Source organism: Aptenodytes forsteri, unplaced genomic scaffold (assembly GCF_000699145.1).
Source record: "Aptenodytes forsteri isolate BGI_AS27 unplaced genomic scaffold, ASM69914v1 Scaffold151, whole genome shotgun sequence".
Lineage (NCBI taxonomy): Eukaryota > Metazoa > Chordata > Aves > Sphenisciformes > Spheniscidae > Aptenodytes > Aptenodytes forsteri.
In genome coordinates this window covers 4,377,320-4,383,708 of record NW_008795939.1, presented here as the reverse complement: position 1 = coordinate 4,383,708, position 6,389 = coordinate 4,377,320, and positions in this window count along the sequence as shown.

The following is a 6,389-nucleotide window of genomic DNA, read 5'->3' as shown; positions in this document are numbered from 1 at the left end:
CTGGAGTATTTCGTTAAGAACTGCAGCCTGTGGGAGGGACCCACGTTGGAGAAGTTCATGGAGAAGTCTCTCCCATGGGAGGGACCCCATGCTGGAGCAGGGGAAGAGTGTGAGGAGGCAGTAGCAGCAGAGACAACATGTGATGAACTGACCACAACCCCCATTCCCCATCCCCCTGCACTGCTGGGGAGGAGGAGGTAAAGAATTTGGGAGTAAAGTTAAGCCCGGGAAGAAGGGGGGGACTCGGGGGAAGCTGTTTTAAGATTTAGTTTTTATTTTCTCATTATCCTACTCTGATTTTGATTGGTAATAAATTAAACTAATTTCCCCAAGTCAAGTCTGTTTTGCCTATGACGGTAATTGCCGAGTGACCTCCCTGTCCTTATCTCAACCCACAAGCCTTTCATCATATTTTCTCTCCCCTGTCCAGCTGAGGAGGAGAGTGATAGAGCAGCTTTGGTGGGCACCTGGTGTCCAGCCAGGGTCAACCCACCACACCATTAAAAAAGAACTTATTCATATACACACACCATTTGCAAAGGTATGCACCTGGATTCTGTGCCTCTCAGAGTAATTTAATCACTATTATCAGTAAGTCAGTCAAACCAGTGCAGGGCACACAGATAGTGTAATATTGTCAGTGATGACATTACAGCAACTCTCAGTTGCTTTTATAGAGGGCATGCTCAAGAAAAAGCAATGTCTTCCTAATTGGCAGAAAGCCCTGGAACAAAATTTTAACCAGGAGTTACCATTTGTGCTCTGCCTCCAGTTCCTCATGATTTAGACAGGAAACAATCCAGCACGTGAGTTTTGTTTTGTCACAACAAAAAATATGAATTTTATATCATGGCTCTCTCATTATTTGTGCTGATTTATTGTGAGTCAATATAAAGAGCACAACCATGGTAAAACATGCTTCAGGCTAATTACCAGCTTGTGACATTATGCCAGTTACATTAACTAACAGCACTGATCAGTTCTAGCTATAAAAACTTCACCTGTGCTACTGTTTATACAGTGCCCCATGATTTAAAAATGGAAGTTGTCCTTCCTGGTTTTAACCACACTGATCTGTCATGTGAGAGTTGTGCCACTCTTGTAGATGATGCCAAGTCTAGCTAGGTTACTCATTGCCTCATGAGCTAAGAAAATATTGTGCTAGACTATTAATGCCCTCCCAAAGACCTCAGCTAAATCAATTTTTGGTGACCAAAGGTTATGAGGGTCTTCCAAGGACAGTTTCCAAAGCAGAGGCATGTGTGAGGGCAACTAAAGTCCTCTAGACACCTTTGTTTGTCCCTGGGACAGAACATAGAGCACAAAGGAAGATACTCACTAAAATGCAGAAGAATAGCCAGTGAGATTCACAAAGGATGTTTATGTAGTTGGGCACTTAACACCCACTGAAGCTAGTGGGAATTAGTCAGTTACAGGCAGTTCCCAATGACATCTTCATTTGAGCACCCAAACACTGAGCCACACTAAATCAGTGGGCTCTTATGAAAGCACTGGCACAAACAATTAATATCAGCCTCCATGGTGAGTCACAGGTACAAAAATGTGTGTGGGAACGTTTGTTGCAAAGGCAGAGACTGCCTCTGGAAACCATTCCACCTACATTTTTTGTTGTAATTTCCTTCTAACTCATGGAATTCCTAAAAAATGTACAACTATACACTTATGACTCATGCTAAAAGCTTATACAAAAATTTTGAGCTAAAATGTTTCCCCATGACAAAGGCCAACCCCTATTCATGACAGACCCCCCCAGCAATGTCATTATTCCTTGTCTACATATGAACATTTTAGAAACATTTTAGAAGAGTGAGCAAGAGAACAATATTTTAAAAAATCATCAGGAAAATCAAGATCCTCTGTCATTTTTGTAATCTTCAAAAATAATCCTAGTGCATTTTTCAAAGTAACACTCCATTCTTTTAATGGCTTATTATTTCAAAATAGGTTGTGTACTTTTGCATATATATAAAGAACAGCTTTTCTGGATCAGACCAAAGGTCCATCCTGCCTGTAACAATGGCCATAAGCACAAGCTATGGAAGACAGGCATCTCTGACTCTTCCCTCTAGTGCCCTCCTCGCAGCCTCTAACCCTCTTCAGTTCACACACCTCCTAAGGCTGACGTGGTTCCTGTGCCTTAACCAGTCCTCAGGGGACTTCTCTTCCATGAATTTGTCCCTCAGCCCGTGCGTTATTTTGGCACCCTTCCACACCCTGACCCCTATCAGCCTGATGAACCAGTGCCTCTGCTCATGCCGAATCCAACCCTGCTTTTGTTCCCCCCAACACTCATATTGGAAGAGACCACAAACGAACGACCCTGCCTGATGCATTGCACTCATGATTTGATAGATCCCTGAGGACAAGCCGCAGCAGTCTGATATCTCAGACATGGCCGGCCTTTGCCAAGTCCTGCCATGTGCTGTGCCATGCACAGGCCAGCTGAAGGTTTGCCATTGAGTTGCGCGGAGCTCAGTGGCAACACAAGCATGGTAGGGTGGCTTTCTGCCCTCTTCGCAAAGATTAGCTTTCCGAAAGTCTTTTATTTTCTAAGCGGCTTATTTAACTTGCATGAAGAACTGGTAGATAATAGCCGTCAGCATAGATGTGAGAGAATTTCAAACACTTTATTTTTGGAAGATTCAATTTGAGCTAATTTTGTGTGCTGGGCAGTGACTCAACAAAATTATTTCATGTCAGTAGAAGAAATATTCTGAATCCAGACCTTTGATGGGACTGATACCACTGACATAGTAGCATGGTATGGTAAGAGAAAGGAGCTACTGCTAGTTTTTCCTGAGGCAGTAACAGTGAGATCCTGTGGGGACACACTAGGATAAGTCACCACAAGTTACAGTCAGAGATGCCTACTGAAAAGTGGAGCAGGGGCAACTGCACCCTTGGGATCTCTGTACGAAGGCAAGCATGATTCCTAGAGCAAAAGCCACACATTGCCACTGGGAATTAAAAGACTGGCTCTTGTTTGTTTGTTTGTTTATTCATTCTTGCTGCCTTTTTTCTTTCATTGATTGCTAAAAAGAGACAGAAAAAAACCAGCATCTACTAAGCCTAATGAACAATGTTCTTTTCTTCTACAAGGGGCGAGAGGGAGTTTCGCTTTTTACATGCCAAAAAAATGACTAAAGCAATCTGCTTCACACTGCGACATTCATGTGTGCTGGCAATGTGATTTTTCAAAGCTCACTTCTAACACCCTGAGTCAGAGCATGCATGCTGGAAAAGCTCCTGCTGCCAGGGCCTCTGTCTGCAGTCCCACATGGTTTCTCCCCCTCCCACTCCCATCCCTCTCTCTCAACTTTGGGTGGTCTCCCTGGCTGAGACTCAGTGGTGCAGGTATAGAGGCTCAGGGTTAGTTAAGCATTTTGTGAAGTCTCGTTGACTTCAAGGAGTTGGACAGGTGTCCTCAGCTGAGACTCACTGGATGGGGATGGGGCTGAGCACCTCCCACCCCTGCAGGGCTGTATCCCAGCACTCCTGAGCAGGGTGCTCATGATACGCATGCTGCAGCATGGGGATGGAAATTAATGTCCTTACACAAGTGCTGTTACCAAAACACAGCCTCACCCTGTATCTCCTCTTGGTCTTGGCCCTCTCTCTTTCTCAACTACCTTGTACCACATGGCTAAATCTTTACCTACCCTTTCCCCTATTTTCCCCCGACTTCAGTTCCTCTCTCCTTTCCTTACCTTGCAATAAGCTATTCCTCCATCACAGAGCTCTGATCTGCACGTCTCTCCTCCAAGTCCAGCAAGCCTTTGTCACTCTTTTGTGTTCACCTGGCCAGCATTTTTTGTGTAACAGTCACAGGTCCACTTGGGAAAGAGGCAGGAGACACTGGAATTGCTTGGTGCACTCAAGGAATGTCTGTGATTACTTGCTTTAGGCAGCCTTTATGGGACAGCTGAATTCTTCAGCCCAGGGCCCTATTCCAGAAAATTTACTCACTCTCTGTTTGCAGATCATGAAACCTTTCAAGACACAGTCCTGCAAGCAGAAAGCAGAACAGTGCAGTTTTAAACAGGGTCCCTATACCCTTTAAGAACATTCACCCATCCATGATAAATGTAGCTTGGAGCAGCAAAGCCCATGATTCATGATGCTGCAGCATGCACCAGATTGGTTCACCTTCTTAAAGGAAGCTATAGCTACTGATTGGAGTAATTAGAAAGTACCAATTCACTGCAAGACAAATACAGGTGAAGCCACACAAATGACTACTTTTTCCTTGTGGGGTCAGCCAGATTTTGCCGATGGGGCAGAAACTGTGGTACCGCATGATCCTCCATCCCCTTCAGGGGCAGTCTTAGGAAACCACAGAGCTTGCCTCAGCTGTCCTGAACAGCCGCCTTGCAGCAGGAAGAAGTAGGCCCAGCAAGTTTAACAACACAACAAACCCTGTTTTGTTATTAATGGTCACAGACACCTGCCTTTCCTCTAATCCCCTTCCCTCGAGCTGCCAGGACTTGCTGCAGAGCACTGAAAAGAGGGTGGTGGCAGCTGTCCCTCTCCCCACTCCTCAGGTCCACATAGGACAGCATGTCGCAGATGCCAAACAGCTGCAAGGGCTGTCCTGAGCTGGACAAGTCAGCTGCTAGCATTATGTGACTTTCACATCCATCATCTTGCATCACCTGCTTGTAGTGCAGGCAGGGAGGAGAGAGAGGGGAAGTAATCTGAGATGGAGTAGTCAGCTCAGAGAAAGCTCAGAAGACAGGGATAAAAAGGCTGGCCCTAATCTGTAGACTTTCAAACCATATTTTGGTGGGTGCAGCTCCATTTTTATTATGGCCTTAGCGCATAGTAGGTTGAACTCTGTTCCTCTTCCTGCTATGTAGAAGGCAGGTGGGTAGCCCTGAAGACTTGGGGTTTGAAACTTTGCAAGCCTTCCAAAATCACTTGCTGATGCCTAACTATTTTAAGAAAACACCTGTTGCAACTGCACAAGTAGGTACGTGTATGTGTACAAAAACACGTTCCCTGCCTGTTTGTATGCATGGATGCTGTAGCTCTGTGTGCCTGGAGGCCACAAAACTCTTCTTTTTGCAACTCCAGCCAGAGCATCGCTCCACTGTATGCTGCACCACACACAAAAAATCCTCAAGCTGTCCCAGAGACTAACCCTACTCTCAAATACACAGAAGAGTGCTCCTGTTTGATCAGGGCTGTTGCCTGTTGCAACTCCTTAAACCAAGCGTTCAACATTGCATTTGTTTTTAAAACCAAGTCATCATGGAAGAAGGAGTAGCCTGGTGCCCAAATCTGCATCAGAATTTCAAAACAAATATTGAGCAATGTAAGAAATGACTCATTCATGTTATTACAGGGCTTTGCACTGGTGCAGTTGGATGAAGTGAACGAAAATAGAAAAAGAAGCACCAGCTGCTTTTGAATGACGTTTTCAACCCGACAATAGGAGCGTCTGCTGAGTCACCCCCGAAGCTGTCATTGAAGCCACACCTCGCAGTACCTCCCCAGCCAGTAAGAAACAGTCCTCTCCAACCAGCCACTTCCCCCCTCTGCTCTGGATTACCCAAGAAATTAATCAGATGCTTACAACATTGAGGCTGCAAAGCCTGAGAGTGATTTGTTCTAGGCGGGAAAAAAAGAGCAAAAAGCTGAAACCAGTACATGAATTTAGCAGAGTAAAGACTCCCAGCCCCTTTGACACTTTTTTTATTTCTCACTCCCAGAAGTTATTCTGAGAAAGGCTGCCCAGACTGGCAAGCACAGCAATCAGGTAGTCAAGGAAATGTCAGGTCTCCTCTTGACCTATTTTCAAACACAGGAAATATCTTTCCCCGGAGCTGATATCAGATGATGCTCCCAATTAGTCTGCATATTAAGTAAACATGGTGGGGGGCAGTCAAAGCGTCTGCTTTCCATGCTGTTTCTCTGGCTTTAAATGTATTGCTTAACAGCCAAAGCATTCCTATTTACGAATGACTGCAAAAGCAGTATGCCAGTGCTTCTCACCAAAGCAGCTATATACCTCTTTAAAGAGTGGGCCTGATTCTCCTTTCCATTACACCAGCTTTACATCCATGAAGTTCTGCTGATTTCAATCAAGGCAACATGAGGATTCTTCATTTCAACATGAAAACCAGCTCTGCAGTTTGGATGAACAGCATTAAAATTGTGAGCCATTTGCAGTCTTTTGTTACCTATCAAGTCTTTGCTAGCAAAATGCATCTTCTCATGTACATTACAAAAGCTGGGCTCAGTGTTAACCGGAGGAAAAGTACAGTAACTGCTGTCGTCCCTCCCTCCCTCCCCCTCTACACTACCTCACACTGGCTGCAGGCACTCCGGGAGCATTGAAAGGAGGCAGCACTGCCGGACAGGCTAAA